The following is a 25,926-nucleotide window of genomic DNA, read 5'->3' as shown; positions in this document are numbered from 1 at the left end:
GACAGCTTAACTTTGCACTAGAAATCATCCCCATGACCTGCCCAGTCTCACGTTCAATTGCACAGGCAAAGTCAGGTTTAAAAGAATAGCACCACCACACACCAGCGAGGTCAGACAGGATATGCAAATTTGGATGGCATTTCTGTGTGATTTAAATGGCACTGACCGGGTTCTGCTGTTTTGTTAACTCCTCTGTGTTGATTGGGGGCATTCATTGGGAATGTACCACCCCCTGCTGTAAATCAAGATAAGCCTCTGACCGGATTGAAACCAGAGGCACACTCCATCTGTCTCCTTATTGTGACTTATTGGTTCTTTGGATGTCAATTTGGCACCAGGGTCCAGGACTCCCTGAGAGTGGCCACTGCGTGAGTTTAGACCTGATGATGGCTTGACTCAGTGGGTCTTTATGGGTGCCTTGAATATCTAATGCAGACTCTTGCTCCTTTGAGGTGTGATCAAGTAATTGAGCAAATGGCCGCTTATTGACAAAAAGAGATGGATTCAAAGCTCAGCTCTTATGATCATCTCTACGAACAATTGTATGATAATATTGAACGCTTTTAATGTGGCTTTTTCTGTTGAATAACATAATCAGGGTGCAACCAAGTGTATAATATTGTCATGCTTAACCTAGCAACTAGTGCAGCTTATGTGGTTGGTGCGGGCTAGTTCCCTTTTGTTTTGTGGCATTTATCCCCCTTTCTAACATCCCTCAAGGAGTATCAGGCCCTTACAGGTCTTCTAATAATCCCTAACAACTACAGCCTGATAACATGGGCAAAAGTAAGGCCAATGATAAAGTCACAAACTTAGGGAAAGTTAAGAAGCTGCTCAGACATTCAGCTGAAAACTGCACAATGGACAAAATCAATGTGCTAACTGAAGAGGTTGAGGTTCTTTTATCTGAGAAAACCAAGACAACCAGGGAGAACAATGACAGGGTGATATTAAATCCTTTTTCACTAGACAGGTTTTACCTGAGCCCCCAACCGCACTTGTGCTGAGGTCCAGCCTGATGCAGACCCAGCCCCCAGTCCACAAAATCAACCACCAGAACAACCAAGGGTAAAGGCGAAGTCCATTACAGTTATCATAGCAGAAATAGCATGCACAAAAAGGTTTGAGGCCTTGGGGTACCCTGTAGACTCTGTACCCAAACTCATGTAACCCCTTGCTCTCTCCACTTATTCACCTGATCCCGATAAAGGAAACATAAACTTGTATCTAAATTTACTAAAAGTGGACGTTCCGACACTAAAGGATTGAATTGGCAATTTTACAAAAGCCCTAAATGATCAAATTTATAATCTCACTCTCCTGGTTCTGACTTTGATTTACAACACCTGTCAAGCTAAGAAGAGTAAACACCTTTCACCCTTCAACCTGGGCCTCAGCAGTCGGAGTACTATACCAGGGGGTGCCAGATAGTCAGTGGACGGCTGGAACTCCTTCTACAAAATTGCCGCCCAGGCACTATATAGATAGGGGCTTGGACCAACCATCAATCCAACAGAACAACTCTTTGCCAACACCGGTCCGGGGTGGAGAAGCCAAGCTTTCAAACAACAACATGAAATGCCTGCTTGTTCAAGTAATCCATATGTGCTTGCCTCCAATAGAACCCCCAGTGGTAATTTAGATTCAATGCCCCGGGCACTGGAGACCCACATCTGGCACCATAATATATATATATATGGTCAACATCCCCTAACTTGCACCAGCCACAAGGGAATCACAGGTTTCCATCATTAATAAAACCATCTACTGGTTTATGTATGAGGATGTAGATCCATCATTAGAGAGTACATATTGAGTACCTTTAGATGCACTGATACACATCATGTGTACGATCACATAGGGCTCCACCTTGCAAATGATAAGCTTGTCTAAGGGCCTATAGCTCTGGAGCATATGTATAAATCATTCATAGGGTCACAAATTAGACTGAAACTCAATCTCCCCCAAACAACAGTGTCAGTGACTTTTCCCAACCACTGTCGCACTCACAGACCAGTCCACACAAGTCAGCATCTCTAGCATACTTGTTGCAAGTATAATGACTATGTAAGATACAAAAGAAGGGCTCCACAACACCCACATATCACAAAACTTCTCCAAAACCCACACCACCTGAAGTGACCCTTGTGGGTGTTCTTTGTGACAAAGGGAAAAAGGTATCACCATCTTTGATTAGCTCTAGGAATCCTGCAGGTGAAACAACAGTGAGCAACATTATTAATATCCATTCCATGGGGCGAGGCCCAGAGACAGCTAACACCATAAAACTACTCTCCTGGAATATAGTGGGCCGAGAACAAAGCTAAATGTCCCGGAATGGGGATCTATTATAGATTGTCATCATAGTGTGCTAATTCAGGAGACATGGGTGATAGAACAACCATTTAGATCAGGGTTCATCTCCTTCTCTGTAAATTCTACACCCTCAGCAGGAGGCAGGGCTTTTGGTGGGGTATTCATATGGGTAAGAGATGTAGCTGTTTAAGAAAATTAAAAGAATCCCATGTGACAGCAGGGATCTTCTGGTAATAGTATTCACAACGGCTCTGTCGACCAACTTTTTAATTTGCTTGATCAATTGCCTGGTGATTGGGCTAAGATAATTGCTGGGGACTGCAATACAGCAGTCCAGATAGGGACAGCAGTCACATCAATGGCTCGAGCAGTTTAAGATCCTTGGGTGGGAACCAATGTTACCATGCCCTTACATCAAAAACAATGAAAGGTTGCAGAAAAGAATTAATGATAACACACAGGTTAAGGCCAATGAATGGCAATAATCCAGCTGATTTCTGCCATTCGACCTTCAAAAGAGGTTTGTGCAGAAGCCATATAGATAACATTTTTTTAGACAGCAGATTATGGCCCTACTTGATTGACATGGAGGTTATATTCAGAATAGATAGCGATCATGATGCACTATATGGCCAATTCCAAGCCAGTCCACTTTCAAATAAATGTTCACTTAAGGACTTGTCCCCCGCAATTGTTACATCTAGCAATAGAAGCAACGTCAAATGGACCTCAATCGAAGGGAACACTACAACCCTATCCAAAGTTTACCTTCGATTTGTGGAGATATTTGGCCAATGCGAAAAGGTTGATATAGGGCTGATAGATTTTGTTAGCCTTCACTGTGATTTCAAGGACCACCTGAAATCCTTCATCATGCGGGAGGGGAAAAGAAGAACCAGCATTGTAGGCCATACAAAATGATTCTCGGGCAAGTGCAGAGCCGCTAAGGCAGCTGTACTCGATGCTGTTGAGTGCAGGGACATTGTCACGGCAAGGAGACAATACAAGGCAACACCTGGTAAATGCAAGAGTAGCTGGGAGATAGCCCAATGGGACAACCTCACAGAATCCCTTGACAAAGGAAACTAAAAGGCATTTTGGAAACTTGTAGCTATCAGAAATAGTACCATCGACAATCACTTAGAGTCAGTGGTCCAACCAAATGAACGGGTTGCTCACTTCTCGGTTCTATCTGGCAAGTTGTCTAGTGACAACTCGCCCTTTAGTGAATGCTCTGCAGTATCCAGTACTCTTCTCTATGATGAGGCAGATGCCAGCGCCCATGTGAAATTCAAGATGGCCGAAACAGCACATTCCCTTCATTAGATGAGCAGGGAAAAAGCCCTCTGCCTTGATGGCATTCCAGGAGATTTGTTCCTATCCCAACCAGAAATCTGAGTCCCGTATTTAAACATGCTGGGTAATGTCATTATGAGAGAGGAGGATATACTCCATCGTGGTGCAGCATCACCATGGTTCTAGCAATGGGCTAATCAGCCTCATCGACAATAGTCAAAAGATCTTTTGCCGACATGTACTGTCAAGACTCCACTCATGGATTACTGACAACCACGCCCTCTCAGATACCAAGGTGGGAATCAGGCTCAGGGCTAGTACAGTGGACCGGGTCTTTTGCTTCACGACGATGTGCTGGAAAAACATCTTCTTGAAGCAGGACCATCTCTAACTGGTCTTGTTGGACTAAAGAGCTGCTTTCGATCTGGTCCCTAGGGACAGCCTGCGGAGGGTCCTGTTGTATCTTAAGGGAGTTTGAGGACAATTATGGTAAACAAAACTAGCATAGTTGTCGAGAGGCACAGCTTTTTTTCAAGGGCACAGTTAATAGGTGAAAGTGTAGAACAGTATCTAGCGGTTTTAAGAACCTTATCGGCCACATGCAAATTTAGAGATTTGCATGAAGAGATAATTAGAGATCAGTTCATCAACCGGACTAACAATGTTAAAATTCGGGAAAGATTGCTTGAATTGAAGGATCCGTCCTTGCAAAAGACTATTGACATTGGAAGGAGGGTAGAAAACACCTCTTGTTATGTTAAGGAGCTTAGCAGTGAACAAGGGCGAGACAGAGCAGATCCAATCAATGTAGGTTCACAAAGTCTAAAAGTTTGCAGATGAGGTAAAGACTCCTAATTGAGTTAAACCATTTATGGAAAAAGCACAAACAAACAAAAACAGACGCATATGCTACGGGTGCGGAAGTTTCAGACACACTACTGAAGCCAAAAGATGCCCTGCCACTAAGGTCACTTGTTTCAAATGCAAAAAACGGAGTCAATTTTCCAGAATGCGCAAGTCGAGTAGTAATGAGGCTTGGAAACGTTAGGTAAATTTTGTAAGGGAGTATGAAAATGAAGATCATTCAGAAGGTGAACAAGATAACAACATTGAGGTTTTTGTAATTTGTGGCAATAACGTGAATGAAATATCAGAGGGATATCAACCACCCAAGTGTACACTGTCAATGAACAAAGTTGATGTATCATTATGGGCAAATTCATGTTCTCCTTACACAATAATTGACAAGAGAACATGGGAAACCACAGGCAAGTGTGAGTTGTCCCCACCTGATGTTGAACCTGAAGGGTATTGTGGCACAAAATTGCCATTGTTGGGGTACTTTATGTGTCATTTATTGTACAATGGCAGACGCACACATGGGAAAGTGTATGTGGTGGAACATGGCAGAGCTCTATTGGGTTGGAGAGAACAAAGGGATTTGGGAATAATTCTAGATCCCAATCACCCTACCCAAGTCAGGTTGACCCAGGATACTGCAAAAGCAATCTGGCATGTGAAGTATCCTGAGTTCATTAGCGACAAGCTGGGATGTCTGAATAAGTTTGAACACTGCATAGCATTAAAGGGTGGGAGTGTTCGTGTTGTCCATAAGGTCAGAAATGTACCATTTGTTCTACGCACACAACTTGAAGAAGAATTGGACAGGTTATGTGAGGCCAAGGTTATTGAACAAATAGAGGAATCAGAATGGCTCAGTCCCATAGCACAGAAAACCTAACAGCAAGTTGTGCATGTGTGTGGACTTGATGGACTTGAAACATAACATCTGGGTTGATCGCCATCCCCTACCACGTATCAGTGAGATGGTGGCTAGTATAAAGAATGCCATGTATTTTTCCCCTATCAATCTTTCCAACGCATATCACCAGGTGAAATTGTCAGGCGCTGAGCCTAGGTGCCTACCAACGCGTAGGGAGGAAGACTACAACTCCCAGACACCCCGCCGTTGGATGGGCGGGGCCTCCTTGTTATCACCCGGCAGCGCGAGACGTCAGTGTGCGTAATTCTGGCCATTCTGCTAGCTGTGTGGATTCACGGCTTCCTGATCCCTGTGCGGTGGGTCGTCACCTAGTGCCTCCGGTGGTTCAGGAGGCATCCGCCGCGCTGCCTGACTAAAACCAGTGACTGCGCTGAGGTAAGCGCTGTGTCGGTGGGAAACCTGTTTAGAGACATCGCGCTGTGGTAAGCGCTGCCGTCTCTGCTGTCAGAAACCCTGGCATCTGGATTCCGTTTGAGGGAACCTGAACTCGTTCCCGTGACAGCGCTATTGAAAGCGCTTCTGTGACTGGGAGCACGTATCTAGGCAACGCGCTGAGGTAAGCGCTGCCATCTTTGTGGCTCCTGGCGTTTTGGTTCTTTTCAGTGCAGTTTGAGGGCGCTGACGTAAGCGCTGTCCTGCCCGGCCTCCCTTGCTCACCTCCTCTGCAGGAATAAGGTTGTTGGGTTTTGTCTCTTCTGGATTGTGCTTTGAGACTCTATGCTGTGCTTTGTCCAAGCCTTCCTCACGCCTAAGGAATAGTTGTTCATGTGACCTTTCAGCATATCTGACTCTTACTTTGGATTACTTTGTTTATTATGCTTCTGAGTTTGAGACTACTGAAAGACTGATGGGGGATGCATCAGTAGACTTCTCTACTTTCATATATATTTTTTGAGCATGAAAGGAATGATTATGGGTATGTATGAGGCAGGGTGTTCGTGTTTTGGCTGGTCGCATGCATGATGGTGATTTTACTTATCTTGCTTTTTTGTTGTAGGTATGCAGCATTCTTACTGGAGAGATGTATCTCTATGTTGGTACAAGGGAATGTCGTATCATTGACTAACGGCTCCCCAGGTAATTGACAGGGGTAGTGAGACCATATGAGTGTAGCAGAAGTATGTAGGCCTTGTGTTAACCGTGTGTTCTTTTGTTACAGGTCTCCTCTTCCCCGCTGTTCCTACCCTAATTCCTTTCCCTCGCCTGATTGCCTTAATACTCTCTGTTGCTTTATTCAGAGTTAGGGACATCGGGAGGTGAACCCCTTTGTGCATCGCCCGGATCCTAAGGAGTCACAGTGGATCTTGCAGAAATTACATCCCGATTCCAAACACTTGGCATCTTTTATAATACCTGAAGGAGCGTTTCAGTTTCTACGCATGCCATTTGGTTTGGCATCCACTTCTGTGTTTTTTCAAAGACTCATTAGTAGCATCCCGAGGGGTATTGCAAATGAAAGGGCAATGATTTGAGCAACCATGATAATGTGTTGAATGAGGTCCCGAGGAGGTTGCAAGAGGACGGTTTGGCTGAGAAAATGCAAGTTTGAAGTTAAGCAAATAGATTATCTAGGGCACACGTTATCAAAGGATGGAGTGAAGCCCAAGAAAAATGTACTGGAGGCAATTGAGAGAGCTCCTGCTCCATTTGACAAGGAACAGTTACATTCCTTCCTTGGGCTGGCTGAATATTACTCAAAGTTTGTTCAGCATTTTGCGAACAAGGTGTACAATTTAAAAATTCTGATGAAAAAGGGTACACCGTTTGAAAGGCCAGATGAATTCCAACGTGCATTTGAGGGGATTAATGCAGACATAGTGAAGGCTGTGATTCTCAAACCATACGATCCACATGATGAATCTATAGGGGTGGTGGATGCCAGCGCATATGGTTTAGGTGCTGTGCTCATGTAGAAAAAAGAGGGCATTGAGCATATTGTAGCCTTTGCCTCATGCACCCTCAAGGGTGCAGAGGCAACTTATTCAGTAATCGAAAAAAGCTCTAGCCTGTTGGTGGGCCATCAGTCATTTTGGGGAACGGCATTCAAACTTAGAACTGAAAGCAGACCCCTTATTGACATGTTTACCACCAAAGGCGCAGGCAAAGCAATGCGTAGGATTGAGAAATAGTTATACCACTTGCAAGAGTATGGTTTTCAGCTGAAATATGTACCAGGGCACAAAAACATTAATGATGATTGTCTATCTCACTTGGTCTTACCGCATCAATGTGGTACACGATGATAAGGAGGAGTCGCTTGTGGACAATGTAGAGGAATCGTGTAAAGGGGCTGTGAGCGAGGATGATTGGAAATGTGCTTTAGCGGAGGATGATGTGATGCAATAAATTGTGTCAAGTTTGACAAGCAACACAGGACAACAAGCATGGGTAAAAAGGGAACTCACAGACTACAGGATGGTGTTGTCAGAATTATCTATTGTGGACAGTGTCATTAGAAGGGGAGACAAATTGGTGGTACCTTCAGGGTTACATGCTAGACTTCTGTAGTTGTTGCATGAGGGACACAGCAGCATGTCTGGCCTGAAGAAGAGAGCCAGGTGAGACTTTTGGTGACCTGGCATGGTTAAGGAGATAGAAAGATGATCTGCATTATTGTGTAGCGGGCATATGCATTGATGAATCTCACAAGTCACAAGAAACAGCTATATCGTCCACCATGAAGCCAAGCAAACCCTGGGAAAAAGTTGAGCTCGATATTTTTGGTCCCTTTAATGCTAGGGGCATTGACAACAAATATGCCATGGTCCTGGTGGATTATTTTACCAAATGGCCTGAGGTTGCATTTGTGAGATCAAATCTTCCAATGTGATTGACTTTTGTGAAGACGTGTTTTTGCTGGGAGGGGTATCCTGATTCGATCTTAACGGATATTGGACCACAGTTTGTGGCCGGCGAGTTTGAAAGATACTTGGTTAAAGCCGGTGTCACACATCTCACCACAGCAGTTTACAATCCCAGAGAAAGCAGTCTTGTGGAAAGATTCAACTGTGTGTTAAAGGAGTGTGTACAGTTGGCCGATACATGTGGGGAGGAATATAAAAACACTGTGAAGGAGATGTTGTGGAGTTATCGATACACACCCCATATGGCCACTAAAGAAACTCCTTGTAGTCTTTTTAAGGACCGTGTCACGTGTACAAAGGTGACACCGGCTTGGATGTGCAATTCAAGTTTCACCAGAGTGAATAGGGATAATCTAGTGTGCAGGGTGCAAGGATATCAAGATAAAAACACGAGCAGACATAATGACCAAATCGAGAGCTGTGCACGCAGTTTTAGAATTCGTGACTGGGTAATGACACATCTTAGTGGCAGTCAGAGAACAGGTTTATCAAGATGGTCGAAACCCAAGCAAGTTACAAAGGCCAAGGGCAACAATGCGTGGTTGGATGATAAAAAGAGGGGGATTGTTAGGAGTGTGACGAGATGCAATGATTTGGAGCGCGATGCATGGTTGAAGGAGCAGTCTTTCGTCGTTTCTTCGCAGGAATATGCTGGAATGCAAGAAAATGGTGCGTGTCAGATCCAAACCTGTTTGGTAGAAGGATTATATCTGCACTTAGACTTTGTGCACCAGCAGCCTTTTGTATCACATGCATGAATTGTTTTTTTTGTTTTTGTTATCAATTGTTTTTCCTTTTGTTATTAGGAAGGAAGATGTGTTGTATCTTTGTATCTTAGCAATGTATCTAGGCGGTGGCCTCCTAGTTACCCCAGCGTCCAGTTGCTATCTCCACTAGATTCTGGAGTGTGGAATCCAGGGGGCAGAGAGCAGGCATTTGCTGAGGGAGAAGGACCTTGGTACCTCGCGGGTTGTCATGCTTACAAATAAACTTCTTCCTGTCACCTAAATGGTCTTGTGGACTTTAAAAGGTCCTGGAGAAAAACAGTAACTTGCCTAAGCCACAGACACTCTATTAACACATTTCTTTGTAAATATGAGAAATAAATGAGTATTGGGTTTCACATCCTGAGTCACAGAGTAAGGATTTGTCTAATTTTATTGTCATAAAGTCCACCTTGGATGCTGAAAGAAAGTCAAATTTGATAGATTAGAACCATCCTAAATTCACACACTTGTAGGTTTGTAAGTGCTCACAGTTTTTCTGTAGATAGTTTCCCAGGGGTTATATCCACTCGAATTTACTTCTGTGCAAAGCAGGTGTAAGTGTTTTTCCCAATTGGGAGAGTTAAGTAAACAGTCCATACCGGTCCTTATTCCACGAAAGTCCAGTGACTTGAGAGTATACTGGGGACAGGGCTATCGATTCTGGCCTGTATCTTTCACACAGTACCGTCCGTTATGAGTTTTCCAGCCCAGAATCAATTAAAACAATCAGGAATATAATTTATGGGGTTCAATCCTATTTGATTCCAGAGAGGTTTCATCTTTTCACCCTGCTTACCACCCGAAAATGGGGGACGACATCTCTTCTGGAGGTACCACTTTGTCTGATTCGTAAAAAGGCCCATAATAGGGGTGATGGGGAAGATATTTCTCCACAGGAAAGCTCTTTTCACGGGGGTGGAAGTGGGAGGGGGGGGAATATGCGTCGAAATGAATACTTATGCATAATTTAGTTAAGGACAACTTCCATCCAGTGAAAAAGGTAGAGTAGTCAATTTAAATTATTCCTGGAAAGGCATGATTTTCAATAATACTCCTGTGATTGTTTGTAAATCCGATAAAAATCTACTAGGAGTGTGTGCATTTCGTGTAATTGTGTTGCGTCATTATGCAAAACCTGTCAGAATTACATTTAATCACGTGAAATGTGAATCTGTTTGTGAATCCGATAAAAATCATAAATCTACCAGGAGTGCGTGAATTTCATGTAATTTGCTATTGCATAATTACGTAAACATTTGTCAAAATTACAAATATATTACATGTATTACCGTGGAATGAGAGTCTGTCATTTCGTGCTGTATTTTAGAGCTAAATGTGTCCTCGGGTCAATTTTTGGTGCAAGGATGTAGTTAACCAAAGCACCATGACAACAGCTGCTCATGTTCTGTTGTTTACGTTCTGTCACTGTAAATAGTGACTATGAATGGCATGTTTAGCAGTAAATGTTGTCCACGAATAGTGCATAATAAAGCAAAGTTGCAAATTGGACGAAGTAGGGGCGACACGGAGGAATGACATTACACCGCCAGCCTTATATAGGATGGATAATATCTTTATTTTTCCTGTCTGCCACCACCAGGAAAAACATGGTGGTGGGGAATAGGATAAAAATGACCCCCACACATGTGGAGAAAGCTCCCAGGGGCTAGGGTCATTCGTGTTAGTTATTTGAAACAAACTCGATTTGGGAGCTGTTTCTAAAAAAACAAAAACTTTGTAAAAGTTTGATGGACAGCCATTAAAAATGATGACGACTTACACCAAACCTTTTGTTAATTGTAAGACACCGTGCCAGTAGTTCCTTTCAATACATAGAAAGATGACATCTGGGCCAGTGGTGATCTCTAAATTTGGTGGTAGGGCAGTTCATCAGGGTGGGATTGGTAATGTTCTCCGCTGTCCTGATAAGCTGGGCTATAAATCTGGCCATGAACTATCATTCAGGCTCTCAGTATTGATTCTTGCGCCACTAGCTCAAGTAAAATATTAAACATTTCTGCACCTTATGACAAACGCGCTGTACAAATGGGCTGATGAGAACCCATTCAAATGCCACAGGGAGCAGCCAGATCTTGTCTTGGAGTGTCCTACTAGAAGGTGGATGTCAGAAAATCTTATACAGAAATACCCCCTCAGATAAACAACGGGGCCCAAACATCGTTTGCAAAAATAACATCCCTTTGGGTTTGGATTATCTATTATTAGCTACAAAGAGACGAATTCCTTGTAGATTAAGTTTAGGGGAAAGTATTTATGTCAGATGGTGTTCTGACAGCAGCATTCTTGTAGCACACATTATTTACAAGATCGTGAAGTGACCTTTCAACTGCAGAAGAACACTGGAAGCCTTTAGAGAGTACTGTGCCTCAGGGGCAACATGCTTCCTTTGCTCAAGACAAGCAAAAGGCAGTCTGAGCAAACTAAACCTCCTCTGCCAGCCAATATTTTGAGCATAGTAATATAAGTGAAAACACACTCTAAGCATATCCTGACAAACGCCATATTCTCATGATGAAAGGTAAACCAATATCTGAGCATGGATACATGAGAGTCATTTAGATTTGGACAGACATACGCACTTATCAGATAATGTAAGTGAAGCAAAATAAAATAGTTTGAAAGGTCCTATCCTCTCACTCAAATCACGATGCCAAGTCACCACCATCATCAAGATAGTCAATTAAGAAAAAGCTAAATTTCCCGGCGTTTGATATTGCAATATTCTACACTCCTTATGACTACTTGTACGCCAGTGTGATGATAATGAATAAAATGAGAAATGCGAAATGGGAAGACGAAAAAAAGGAAATATGGAGAGAAGAGGAAGGAAGGAGGAAGAAATGAAGAAATACACGTTCCGAAAGAAGGGAGGAAGGAAGAATGGAGGGCTAAGGGTTAAATAGAAAGAAGGAGGAAAAACAATGGAAACAGTGTAGGAAGGAAAGATGAAAGAAAGGAAACAAGTGGAGGTAAATAACTGGCGAGGAGGCGGTGGTGGTAGGAAGAGAGGATAAAGGAGTGGAGAAAGGAAGATGGACTAACAGGGACTGAAGAAATTACACAAGTAATTAAAGGGGTGAATGATGTGAAAATAGGATTAAAACAAGAGGTTAAAGGGACAGGAAGTGACAAGAGAGGAATAAAAGAACAAAGAAAATTGAGTGGAAAGGAAAAAGAGAACGGACAAAGCAGAGATTAAAAAGAAATGTGTGACCATAAGTGGGATGGAACTCTATCTGCCCATCCAGGCTGTCATCCAACTTGGTTGGCGCAAGTTTTATTTAGAGAATTGACGAACTTGGTCAAATATCTTGCTCTTAACGCAGGAGCCAGGAATTTCATGAGTGTAGTAGGATGAAAAGTGGCAGACTCAAGCATTCCCATTGTAATATTGGGAACTCCGAGCCAGGACAAAGAGAACATTCCCAATCCAGTTACAGATTTAACTGTGCTACTCCTGTGGACATCTATTGTTGTGACATTTTTGGACAGCAATACCTTAGCGCAACACTTACCACAATGCAAACATTTTGCATCATGGAAAGGTGCGCTAGCACAAAGCAGAGCTGGGTGACTATTTTTAAGTGACTGTTTAATATGCACATATTAAACTTGGGATTTCTCTAAAATAATGAGCTCCAGACAGCACAGCTTGGAAGCAGAGAGACGCAATTACTGGAATTCTTTGTTTGAGGACATATTTCTCCATAGGCAGTATCTCAATGTGGACCCCAACCTGCCCCACTGATAAATGTGTACAAATGAATACATTCCCAATCTCAGCATAAAAAATTAATTGCGCAACTATTTCCCCTTTGAGTTATGACTTACATACTGCCCGAGATGACGACTGACATGTAGGGTACCAACAAAGGACATCCATTTCTGCCTGTCTTGGACATGTTTCTGTCTGGTGCCCCAGCTGTGGTTCAGGGTCTTCAATTCTGTTTCCACAATTCGCTTCTAGGTGTTCTTTGGCCTGCCTGCCTTCTAGGGGCTTTCTGGGGGCCAGCAGAGAGCTGTTCTGCTGATGGAGTCTTGTTTTTGTATGACGGTGTGTCCTATTCATTTCCATCTTTTTCTCATAATGATGGTGTCCCTGCTCTCTTGCTTCCACCTGGTTACATAGTTTGGGACCAGAAAATGTGCAAGATCCTTCTCAGGTTACTGGTGTGGATGGCTGACAGATTGGTGATGTTGTTCTTTATCATCCACCAGCTTTCTGATCCATACAAAGGTATGGACAGAACGCTGTCAAGCCAGGTGTAAAAATGTGGGCATGTCATTTCTTTTTCTGCCCAGCTTTATCTCCATTTATCTGTCTTTCCCTCCTTTCTCTCAGTTTTGATCCATTATATGTTAGCGCTATTTTGAAGAACTTTATCTTAAAAAGCATAGAATTACACTAACGTAACCACTTTTATATTTTGTTGTATTCCCATCACAAATGTGTAGGATCACTTTATGATACCTACCCCAGAGCGTCCCTCCATGTGAATCTGAAACTACTGTGAATCCAGGACACAGCTGCAACATACCTTCTTATCCTCTCTGCATTGGCTGGGGAGCATTCCAAAGCAATGTGCAAAGCACATGTGCATGGATCATCGTGCTCTTATTCTACCCTCACTCTGGTCAATCCTTCCTTCCAAAGTTATAATTACCAAAATGTGGCTCTCCGCAGCAAAATAAGGATAATTTAGTAACATCTTCAATTACAGGGAGAGTTAAAACGCTGGATGTTCCCTGAGCGTGGCTGCAACTGGGGCTATGTGCTTCAATCCCGCTGCACCATATTTTGTTCACATCTCCAAATCCCAGGCACCTCCATCAACAAACACCTCCTTTACCATCTTATCTGCAAACAACACCTTTTTGATCCAGGCAGTCCAAAAAAGCGCTCCTTCAGAGGTATAAAGTGCAATATAAAGGCTGCACAAAATACAACACAATACAACACCACGTACTATATACTCACATCATAATTTGCAGAATGTGCTACACTGTAAAATCATTTTCCCTAATCTATCTATAATGTGAAATGTACATTGAGATAACTTTGGATGGTGCAGTTCTTAAGAGAAAGTATGTCAAATACATAAGTTCATTTTGAATGAACAGCATCTCTATTCTGTTAAATCCTTCCTGCATTCCACCCTACCCTTTTTTGGGCCATCTTCATATTTAGTGCCTCTCCTTCTCCTTTTCTCCACATCCTTTCTGCAATACTTCTTAAAGCTATGTGGGTGTTGTACCACAATATTGTTATATGGAGCTGGAACGATGTTTACTGAACATTTTCATTAAAATAAGTATGTAAAGTTAGGCAAAGATGTACCCTAAGTGTGAGCATGTAGCTGTTTAATAGGTCCCGTATAAAAATAAAGCTTACCTCAGAAGCCCTCTTGTGAAGATAGTCAAGAGGCAGAGAAAATTATCCTTTTATACTCGATAATCCAGTTGTGACAGTAGACTGCTGCCAATATATGGCTAAAATTCAGCTAAGCATTCAGAAACTCAAATAACAGAATAAATAATGAAGAAATCATGAGAGCTGATGTCGCATTATTTTGTTTGCGATTGCAAGCCCCAATCTGGTGACCTCTTAGTTCAAATATGTGACTAGCACAAATGCATTCCTGTTAAGTAAGTGATCTGCTCTCGGTGAATTGTGAGTGACATCCACGTTTTGATAAGTTAAGCAATCTCTGCTGCTACAGAAAATTACATTTAGCATTAAATTACCTGAACTGCAGCCATTTTAGAAACGCCAGAAGTAAGCACATATCCATTTCAAATGTTTACATTGAGGGCAGGGCCTATTTAAAGTCATGTAAACAAAATGTAAGTTGTTTACCTTTTGAAATGTGCATACACAACAGAGACAGATAGAATACAGCCACACACACATACAAAATTCACACTTATAAACCCACATGTAGGCACTGCAATGTAGTAACACGCATCATGCAACACACAGCGACATGCCTAAAGCAAACAAGCATACAAATAGCCAAGCGGGCACACATGAACAAACAGGCATCCATGGACACACACAAATCGCACATACTCAGGGAGAAGCACAAAGGCATACACAGACAACACACATAATGGCACATGATAGCATGAATATGGACACCCATCTGTAGTGTCTTGTAAATCTGTATAGCGGATGTGTCTGGGTGCGGTTAATCAAGTTCATGATGCAAAATGTACAGTTAATTAGCTGTTGCACTCTGAAGAAGAAAGATGTGCACAACAAAGCTCCCTGTGTGGCGTGGTCATTTGCATGATACCAGGCTGGGGAGGACGCTACGACTGGTGACCAGTTAGGGGTTCTGCAACCCAAAGTGACGAAAGTGCTCGGCCTGACAGTCTGCTGGGGTCCATCAAACTAATTGTGTATGCCATGCATGCCTCAGTAATAGTGAAGCGGTTGAGGATTGGAGCATGTGGAGTCAGCCAGAACAGAGCTTTCAAAGAAGGGGAAGACCCTAAAGAAAGTTCAGTCACGGTTTGGCCCAGAACCTGCTGGTAAGGCCAAAAGAAGAGGTACTGCTCCACAACATAGCACAGAGCCAGCATACATACCGTACAATAGCATTAAAGGATGCAACAGCCAGGTACAGAGAAGCAGAGAAGGCAGCGAAAGTCCAGCGCAGAAAAGCGCACCCAAATCAGAATCATCCAGGTGGCATTAAATGCTAATGGCAGTGAAAACCAAGTACAATAAAGAAGGTTGAGAGTGGTGACAGTCATGTACAGGAGACAAAACAGTTACTCACCGCCAATGGGGAAAAAGAGGCAATACAACATCACATCGGCCGTTATGACACTGATGCCAGCATGCAGTTTTGGCTTTGAGATGGTACGAATGGAGCCGGTCCAAACGTGCAGCTGACAGCGCCAGAGCAAGCTCTACTCTTGACAGCGGGATTTCTCACATGATGAGTTGTAGGAAAGAAAAACATGTTTATAACGGTTTGCAAAATGAAAGAGAAAATGACTGTGTCATGTCGAGAAGAGAAAATGGATGCCAGAAAGTTCCAGAAATCCTCTAGCTGTGTCCACAATACCAATTGGGACAAATGGAAACTAAACAAAGTTGATCTTCATCAAATCCGTCTTCCGAAGGTTCTTCAACATATTGTTGAGCGACAGTGAAGAAGATGGTTGTGCAATCATAGTGTCGACTGATGAACGACGTGAGCAAGTGGGTTTTGCCTCATGTAGGGAAGAATACAAGTCTGAGAAAGAGCGCCACATAATCCAACCACTTTCCTTTGAAGAGTGTCACAAGATTACATTAAAAGTGAATGGTTATTCCATATATTTTTTCATCGATAGTGGTGCATCGATAAACATCATGCCGGCAGAGAAGTATGAACTGCCACCTGTGCCATGTCCCCTTCAAAGCAAAGGTATACATGTGGGCTGCCTCCACGCCATTGCAACGTCAAGGATCATCTGTAGCAGCCATGTGACACAAGAAGACTAAGGTGCAAGTACCGATTCATGTTCTTAAAGGTACAAGTGCATGTTTCAGAACTGCTACAGACATGGGTCGGATTTCCATAGACTATTACAGAAATGCACAGGCAGACATAGTAAGTCAGTTCCCATCATTGTTTCATGGATTAGGAAAGTTTAAGACCATGAAAGTGCAATTTCACATCAATGAGAACATTCACCCTGTTGCTCAATGACATAGTTGAATTGCTTTTAATTTGAGGAAGCTGCTGAGAAAGAACTGGAGCGATACCAAAGGGGATGATGGACGGAGCATTTGAGCAAATCAAACACTCATCCCCAGTCAACTGATCTGGGTTTAATCCATCATCATTCTTTAGCTCACTCCACCACCCCAGTTCAGATATGGTCATATGCAAATCAGTCTGACTCTGTGCCTCATGGGAACAGTCCAGCCCGAACTGCCAAGCCATGTCTTCCCTGGACCGGAAACAAGCATCCTGGGACCGGTTTCGGGTTCATAACCCTCATCAGCCAGGCTATCTTGAATCCAGTGGCAAAGTGAGCAAGGGACTCACGTCTGGGCATACCCTGCCAACTTGGGGCAAACAAAGCGATACCAAATGGGATGATGGACGGAGCGTTTGAGCAAATCAAACACTCACACCCAGTCAACTGATCTGGGTTTAATCCATCATCATTCTTTAGCTCACTCCGGTTTCGGGTTCATATAAGCCAGGCTATCTTGAATCCAGTGGCAAAGTGAGCAAGGGACCCACGTCTGGGCATACCCTGCCAACTTAGGGCTAACAAAGCGATACCAAAGGGGATGATGTACTGGGGTGAATGTATGACATTGTTCTGCATTCTGTCCATCAATAGTTCTTTTTGCATTTGCAAACTCCGAAACTGGTCCTATGATGCTTGTTTCCAGTCCAGGGAGGACTTTGCCTGGCAGTTCCCATTGGGCACAGGGTCAAGACTGATTTGCAAATGGCTGTGTCCAAACTAGAATGGCATGGTGAGCAAGAAAACGATGGATTTAGGCCCAGATCTCTGTACTGGGGTGAATGTATGACATCGTTCTGCATTCTGTCCCTCAATAGTTCTTTTTGCATTTGTCACCCCGAGTGGGACGGGTATGCTCAGACGTACGTCCGTGCTCTCCATGCCACTGGAATCAAGCTATCCTGGCTGAAGAGGGGTGAAACTTCGAAATCGGTCCTAGGATGCTTGTTTCCAGTCCAGGGAGGTCGTGGCCTGGCAATTTGGGCTGGACTGTTCCCATTGGGCACAGAGTCAAGACTGATTTGCATATGGCCGCGTCCAAACTGGAATGGCGAGCAAAAAAACTATGGATTTAGGCCCAGATCTCTGTACTGGGGTGAATGTATGACATTGTTCTGCATTCTGTCCATCAATAGTTCTTTTTGCACTTGTCACACCGAGTGGGACGGGTATGCTCAGATGTGAGTCCCGTGCTCTCCATGCCACTGGAATCAAGCTATCCTGGCTGAAGAGGGGTGAAACTGCGAAACCGGTCCTAGGATGCTTGTTTCCAGTCCAAGGAGGACTTGGCCTGGCAGTTCGGGCTGAACTGTGTCCATTGGGCAAAGGGTCAAGACTAATTTGCATATGGCTGGGTCCAAACTGGAATGGCATGGTGACCAAAAAAACGATGGATTTAGGCTCAGATCTCTGTACTGGGGTGAATGTATGACATTGTCCTGCATTCTGTCCATCAATAGTTCTTTTTGCATTTGTCACCCCGAGTGGGACGGGTATGCTCAGACGTGAGTCCCGTGCTCTCCATGCCACTGGAATCAAGCTATCCTGGCTGAAGAGGAGTGAAACTCCGAAACTGGTCCTATGATGCTTGTTTCCAGTCCAGGGAGGACTTGGCCTGGCAGTTCGGGCTGGACTGTTCCCATTGGGCACAGGGTCAAGACTGATTTGCAAATGGCTGGGTCCAAACTGGAATGGCATGGTGAGCAAGAAAACGATGGATTTAGGCCCAGATCTCTGTACTGGGGTGAATGTATGACATTGTTCTGCATTCTGTCCCTCAATAGTTCTTTTTGCATTTGTCACCCCGAGTGGGACGGGTATGCTCAGACGTAAGTCCCTGCTCTCCATGCCACTGGAATCAAGCTATCCTGGCTGAAGAGGGGTGAAACTCCGAAACCGGTCCTAGGATGCTTGTTTCCAGTTCAAGGAGGACTTGGCCTGGCAGTTCCGGCTGGACTGTTCCCATTGGGCAAAGGGTCAAGACTAATTTGCATATGGCTGGGTCCAAACTGGAATGGCATGGTGAGCAAAAAAACGATGGATTTAGGCTCAGATCTCTATACTGGGGTGAATGTATGACATTGTTCTGCATTCTGTCCATCAATAGTTCTTTTTGCATTTTGTCACCCCGAGTGGGACGGGTATGCTCAGACGTGAGTCCCGTGCTCTCCATGCCACTGGAATCAAGCTATCCTGGCTGAAGAGGGGTGAAACTCCGAAACCGGTCCTAGGATGCTTGTTTCCAGTCCAGGGAGGACTTGGCCTGGATGTTCGGGCTGGACTGTTCCCACTGGGCACAGGGTCAAGACTGATTTGCATATGGCTGGGTCCAAACTGGAATGGCATGGTGAGCAAAAAAATGATGGATTTAGGCCCAGATCTCTGTACTGGGGTGAATGTATGACATTGTTCTGCATTCTGTCCATCAACAGTTCTTTTTGCATTTGTCACCCGAGTGGGACGGGTATGCTCAGACGTGAGTCCCGTGCTCTCCATGCCACTGGAATCAAGCTATCCTGGCTGAAGAGGGGTGAAACTCCAAAACCGGTCCTTGGATGCTTGTTTCCAGTCCAGGGAGGACTTGGCCTGGCAGTTCGGGCTGGTCTGTTCCCATTGGGCAAAGGGTCAAGACTGATTTGCATATGGCTGGGTCCAAACTGGAATGGCATGGTGAGCAAAAAAATGATGGATTTAGGCCCAGATCTCTGTACTGGGGTGAATGTATGACATTGTTCTGCATTCTGTCCATCAACAGTTCTTTTTGCATTTGTCACCCGAGTGGGACGGGTATGCTCAGACGTGAGTCCCGTGCTCTCCATGCCACTGGAATCAAGCTATCCTGGCTGAAGAGGGGTGAAACTCCAAAACCGGTCCTTGGATGCTTGTTTCCAGTCCAGGGAGGACTTGGCCTGGCAGTTCGGGCTGGTCTGTTCCCATTGGGCAAAGGGTCAAGACTGATTTGCATATGGCTGGGTCCAAACTGGAATGGCATGGTGAGCAAAAGAACGATGGATTTAGGCCCAGATTTCTGTACTGGGGTGAATGTATGACATTGTTCTGCATTCTGTCCATCAATAGTTCTTTTTGCATTTGTCACCCCGAGTGGGATGGGTATGCTCAGACGTGAGCCCCATGCTCTCCATGTCACTGGAATCAAGCTATCCTGGCTGAAGAGGGGTGAAACTCCGAAATCGGTCCTAGGATGCTTGTTTCCAGTCCAGGGAGGACTTGGCCTGGCAGTTCAGGCTGGACTGTTCCCATTGGGCACAGGGTCAAGACTGATTTGCATATGGCTGGGTGTAAACTGGAATGGCATGGTGAGCAAAAAAACGATGGATTTAGGCTCAGATCTCTGTACTGGGGTGAATGTATGACATTGTTCTGCATTCTGTCCATCAATAGTTCTTTTTGCATTCGTCACCCCGAGTGGGACGGGTATGCTCAGACGTGAGTCCCGTGCTCTCCATGCCACTGGAATCAAGCTATCCTGGCTGAAGAGGGGTGAAACTCCGAAACCGGTCCTAGGATGCTTGTTTCCAGTCCAGGGAGGACTTGGCCTGGATGTTCGGGCTGGACTGTTCCCATTGGGCACAGGGTCAAGACTGATTTGCATATGGCTGGGTCCAAACTGGAATGGCATGGTGAGCAAAAAAATGATGGATTTAGGCCCAGATCTCTGTACTGGGGTGAATGTATGACATTGTTCTGCATTCTGTCCATCAATAGTTCTTTTTGCATTTGTCACCCGAGTGGGACGGGTATGCTCAGACGTGAGTCCCGTGCTCTCCATGCCACTGGAATCAAGCTATCCTGGCTGAAGAGGGGTGAAACTCCGAAACCGGTCCTTGGATGCTTGTTTCTAGTCCAGGGAGGACTTGGCCTGGCAGTTCGGGCTGGTCTGTTCCCATTGGGCAAAGGGTCAAGACTGATTTGCATATGGCTGGGTCCAAACTGGAATGGCATGGTGAGCAAACAAACAATGGATTTAGGCCCAGATCTCTGTACTGGGGTGAATGTATGACATTGTTCTGCATTCTGTCAATCAATAGTTCTTTTTGCTTTTGTCACCCCGAGTGGGACGGGTATGCTCAGACGTGAGTCCCGTGCTCTCCATGCCACTGGAATCAAGCTATCCTGGCTGAAGAGGGGTGAAACTCCGAAACCGGTCCTAGGATGCTTGTTTCCAGTCCAGGGAGGACTTGGCCTGGCTGTTCGGGCTGGACTATTCCCATTGGGCACAGGGTCAAGACTGATTTGCATATGGCTGGGTCCAAACTGGAATGGCATGGTGAGCAAAAGAACGATGGATTTAGGCCCAGATTTCTGTAATGGGGTGAATGTATGACATTGTTCTGCATTCTGTCCATCAATAGTTCTTTTTGCATTTGTCACCCCGAGTGGGACGGGTATGCTCAGACGTGAGCCCCGTGCTCTCCATGTCACTGGAATCAAGCTATCCTGGCTGAAGAGGGGTGAAACTCCGTAATCGGTCCTAGGATGCTTGTTTCCAGTCCAGGGAGGACTTGGCCTGGCAGTTCAGGCTGGACTGTTCCCATTGGGCACAGAGTCAAGACTGATTTGCATATGGCTGGGTCTAAACTGGAATGGCATGGTGAGCAAAAAAAGATGGATTTAGGCCCAGATCTCTGTACTGGGGTGAATGTATGACATTGTTCTGCATTCTGTCCATCAATAGTTCTTTTTGCATTTGTCCCCCCGAGTGGGATGGGTATGCTCAGACGTGAGCCCGTGCTCTCCATGTCACTGGAATCAAGCTATCCTGTCTGAAGAGGGGTGAAACTCCGTAATCGGTCCTAGGATGCTTGTTTCCAGTCCAGGGAGGACTTGGCCTGGCAGTTCAGGCTGGACTGTTCCCATTGGGCACAGGGTCAAGACTGATTTGCATATGGCTGGGTCTAAACTGGAATGGCATGGTGAGCAAAAAAAGATGGATTTAGGCGCAGATCTCTGTACTGGGGTGAATGTATGACATTGTTCTGCATTCTGTCCATCAATAGTTCTTTTTGCATTCGTCACCCCGAGTGGGACGGGTATGCTCAGACGTGAGTCCCGTGCTCTCCATGCCACTGGAATCAAGCTATCCTGGCTGAAGAGGGGTGAAACTCCGAAACCGGTCCTAGGATGCTTGTTTCCAGTCCAGGGAGGACTTGGCCTGGCTGTTCGGGCTGGACTATTCCCATTGGGCACAGGGTCAAGACTGATTTGCATATGGCTGGGTCCAAACTGGAATGGCATGGTGAGCAAAAGAACGATGGATTTAGGCCCAGATTTCTGTACTGGGGTGAATGTATGACATTGTTCTGCATTCTGTCCATCAATAGTTCTTTTTGCATTTGTCACCCCGAGTGGGATGGGTATGCTCAGACGTGAGCCCCGTGCTCTCCATGTCACTGGAATCAAGCTATCCTGGCTGAAGAGAGGTGAAACTCCGTAATCGGTCCTAGGATGCTTGTTTCCAGTCCAGGGAGGACTTGGCCTGGCAGTTCAGGCTGGACTGTTCCCATTGGGCACAGGGTCAAGACTGATTTGCATATGGCTGGGTCTAAACTGGAATGGCATAGTGAGCAAAAAAAGATGGATTTAGGCGCAGATCTCTGTACTGGGGTGAATGTATGACATTGTTCTGCATTCTGTCCATCAATAGTTCTTTTTGCATTTGTCCCCCCGAGTGGGATGGGTATGCTCAGACGTGAGCCCGTGCTCTCCATGTCACTGGAATCAAGCTATCCTGTCTGAAGAGGGGTGAAACTCCGTAATCGGTCCTAGGATGCTTGTTTCCAGTCCAGGGAGGACTTGGCCTGGCAGTTCAGGCTGGACTGTTCCCATTGGGCACAGGGTCAAGACTGATTTGCATATGGCTGGGTCTAAACTGGAATGGCATGGTGAGCAAAAAAAGATGGATTTAGGCGCAGATCTCTGTACTGGGGTGAATGTATGACATTGTTCTGCATTCTGTCCATCAATAGTTCTTTTTGCATTCGTCACCCCGAGTGGGACGGGTATGCTCAGACTTGAGTCCCGTGCTCTCCATGCCACTGGAATCAAGCTATCCTGGCTGAAGAGGGGTGAAACTCCGAAACCGGTCCTAGGATGCTTGTTTCCAGTCCAGGGAGGACTTGGCCTGGCTGTTCGGGCTGGACTATTCCCATTGGGCACAGGGTCAAGACTGATTTGCATATGGCTGGGTCCAAACTGGAATGGCATGGTGAGCAAAAGAACGATGGATTTAGGCCCAGATTTCTGTACTGGGGTGAATGTATGACATTGTTCTGCATTCTGTCCATCAATAGTTCTTTTTGCATTTGTCACCCCGAGTGGGATGGGTATGCTCAGACGTGAGCCCCGTGCTCTCCATGTCACTGGAATCAAGCTATCCTGGCTGAAGAGGGGTGAAACTCCGTAATCGGTCCTAGGATGCTTGTTTCCAGTCCAGGGAGGACTTGGCCTGGCAGTTCAGGCTGGACTGTTCCCATTGGGCACAGGGTCAAGACTGATTTGCATGTGGCTGGGTCTAAACTGGGATGGCATGGTGAGCAAAAAAACATGGATTTAGGCGCAGATCTCTGTACTGGGGTGAATGTATGACATTGTTCTGCATTCTGTCCATCAATAGTTCGTTTTGCATTTAAGAAAGAACTGAAAACAGTTTTAAAACATGATATCATTGAACGCTTTACTGGTCCTATACCATGGGTTTCACCCATGGTGGTAATGCCCAAAAAGGACAGTGTGGGTGCCATTCGCATCTGTGTTGACATGCATCAAGCTAACAAGGCAATTGAGAGAGAACAACATCCTGGTACACACATTGCAGATATTATTACACAGTTGAATGGCACCAAAGTATTTTATCATCTCAATCTGAACAAGGGGTATCATTAACTTGAACTAGAAGAAAATTGCAGGTAGACTACCACCTTTTCAACCCATATTGGCTCTTTCAGATGTAAAAGACTACGTTTTGGGGTGTAGTCAGCTGCAGAACCTTTGCAGGATGCTATTCACCGTATGATACAGCCTGTCACACATGCTTTTAATTATAGTGATGATATACTGGACTTTAGGGCCACTCAATGAAAGAACTTGACAAAGCACTTGCACAAGAATGCTGCTTGCTGGCTGATGCTGGTCTCACTTTGAACACAGAAAAGTGTAAGTTTCACAAAACTAAACTCAAATTCTTTGGGCATATTTTCTCTGGAAATGTGATGAAACCAGATCCAGCTAAAGTACAAGCCTTATCGTCCACTACACCACAGTAAGATGTGACCATGGTGGAATGTTTCCTAGGCATTGCCAGGTCATGTTCCAAGTATGTTAATGATTTTGTCACAGTCAGTGCCCCTTCGAGAGACTTGACAAAAAAGAATGCTGTGTTCAAGTGGTCACCTGAATGTGACGCTAAAGCTTTAGGAAAATCAAACATGCAATTGAGAACACTACTGAAATGGCAAATTTTGATCCAAAACGTCATACTGAGATTGTAGTAGATGCCAGCCCAGTGGGGTTGGGTGCGATCCTTGCCCAGCACAGTGGACACAACAACACTAAAAGGCACATCATGGGTTATGTGAGCCGGAGTCTGTCGCAGACCGGACGTGCTTATTCCCAACCTGGAAAAGAAAGTCTACCTGTGGCTAGTGAACACTTCCATATGTTTCTATACGGAAGACACTTCACCCTTGTCATTGATCACCAAGCTTTACTTACCATTTTTGGGAATCCAAAAGCCAAGATGCCCCCTCGCATTGAGAGGTGGGGGTTGCAATTGAAAGAATATGATTACACTATTGTGCATAGGCCAGGGAAAGAGAAAAATCCAGCCGACTACTTGTTAATGCCAGTACAGTGTCACAGTACAACGTCTAAGGAGGCTGAGGCCTAAGCTAGCTTCATAGTCAAGTCAGGCTTGCCTGCAGCTCTTTCAGTAGATCATTTTCTTGCTGCTACAAATACAGAACAAGATCTGTGTTCTCAAATACATTATTGGCCAGCACTCCAAGAAGAAACACGCGTGAATTACGGATGAATACTAAAAGTTAATAAATGTGAACGAGGAACTCTCTGCCACACAAGTAGGAATTATATTACGATGTTCTAGAATTGTCATTCCAGAAAGCCTGCAGCGGCAAGTGATTGAATTAGTCCATGAGGGACCCCAAGAGAGCTTGTTGAGTCTGGATGCCCTGGCCACTGCACCACACCTCTCCCACATCAGAAAAGTACTCCTCTCTGGCCACAGGACATCGGCATTGTTGAACGCTTCATGGGAACCCCAAAGAGAGTAGTTCAGTACGCTGTGCTAAAAGGAAGTGATCTCAAATCGGCCCTATGGTCAGCCTTTCGTACCTAGAGATCAACTCCCCATTCCACTATTAGTGAAAGCCCTGCCTCCTTGATGTTTGGGAGAGCCATGGGAACCAAATTGCTGCAATGGACCATTCATAGGTCAACAGATGTGAACGAGATCCATACAACAGATTCTTTGCACAACTCCAGAATGAAGACCTATGCTGATAAACATTGCTGTGCTAGGGACACGGTTTTGAAGGAAGGAGGCTGGGTCCTGTTAAAGCAAAAACAAAAATGTAAGTCTAGTGCTCTATTTGATGCTGAACCCCTGAAGGTTGTGACGAGCAAAGGACACATGGTCATGGGCTCAGCATCCTGGAAAGGCCATCACAAGAGTTTTGTTGCACTTCAAGCACCTTCCTCAATGTTTGATGGCTCCAGATGTCAGAAGTAAGACTGGCCCACCTGAAAGTGTAAAGAGCCCATCACCTACACCTACCTCTGCATCCACAGGGCCTGAGGCTGACCCTGCTCCTACGCGTCATCAACCTCACACGACTAGGTCTGGAAGACTGGTTCAAGCACCTCGATGACTCATTGAGGAACTATGACGAATATGTGTAATATTTGTACTTTATTTTAACAGAGGGGAGGATATAGTGCCTTGTAAATATGAATAGTGGGACCCTTCTAGTCCCTGATGTCCTCCGTAGAAGAATAATGTAATCGTTTGGGTGCGTCTGGCTAATAAAGTTCATAACACAATGTGTACAGTTAGTGAAAGGTTGCACTCTGAAGAATAAAGACG

The 25,926-nt window shown here is 44.8% G+C and overlaps 1 protein-coding gene across 1 annotated transcript in view; it reads right to left on the bottom strand.

Moving 5' to 3' along the window:
* LOC146799058 (alpha-1-antitrypsin-like protein CM55-ST) overlaps positions 1 to 14,556 on the bottom strand; it is a 47,712-nt gene extending 33,156 nt beyond the window's left edge. Inside the window, exon 1 of the mRNA XM_085626464.1 lies at positions 14,440 to 14,556. The gene's annotated coding sequence lies outside the window, so the exon portion shown is untranslated. The remainder of the gene's footprint in view (positions 1 to 14,439) is intronic.
* Between the last annotated feature and the right edge of the window lie 11,370 nt (positions 14,557 to 25,926).

The sequence above is a fragment of the Triturus cristatus genome, chromosome 9 (assembly GCF_964204655.1).
Source record: "Triturus cristatus chromosome 9, aTriCri1.1, whole genome shotgun sequence".
In the NCBI taxonomy this organism is placed as follows: Eukaryota; Metazoa; Chordata; class Amphibia; order Caudata; family Salamandridae; genus Triturus; species Triturus cristatus.
This window is presented reverse-complemented; position numbering and strand designations above follow the sequence as displayed.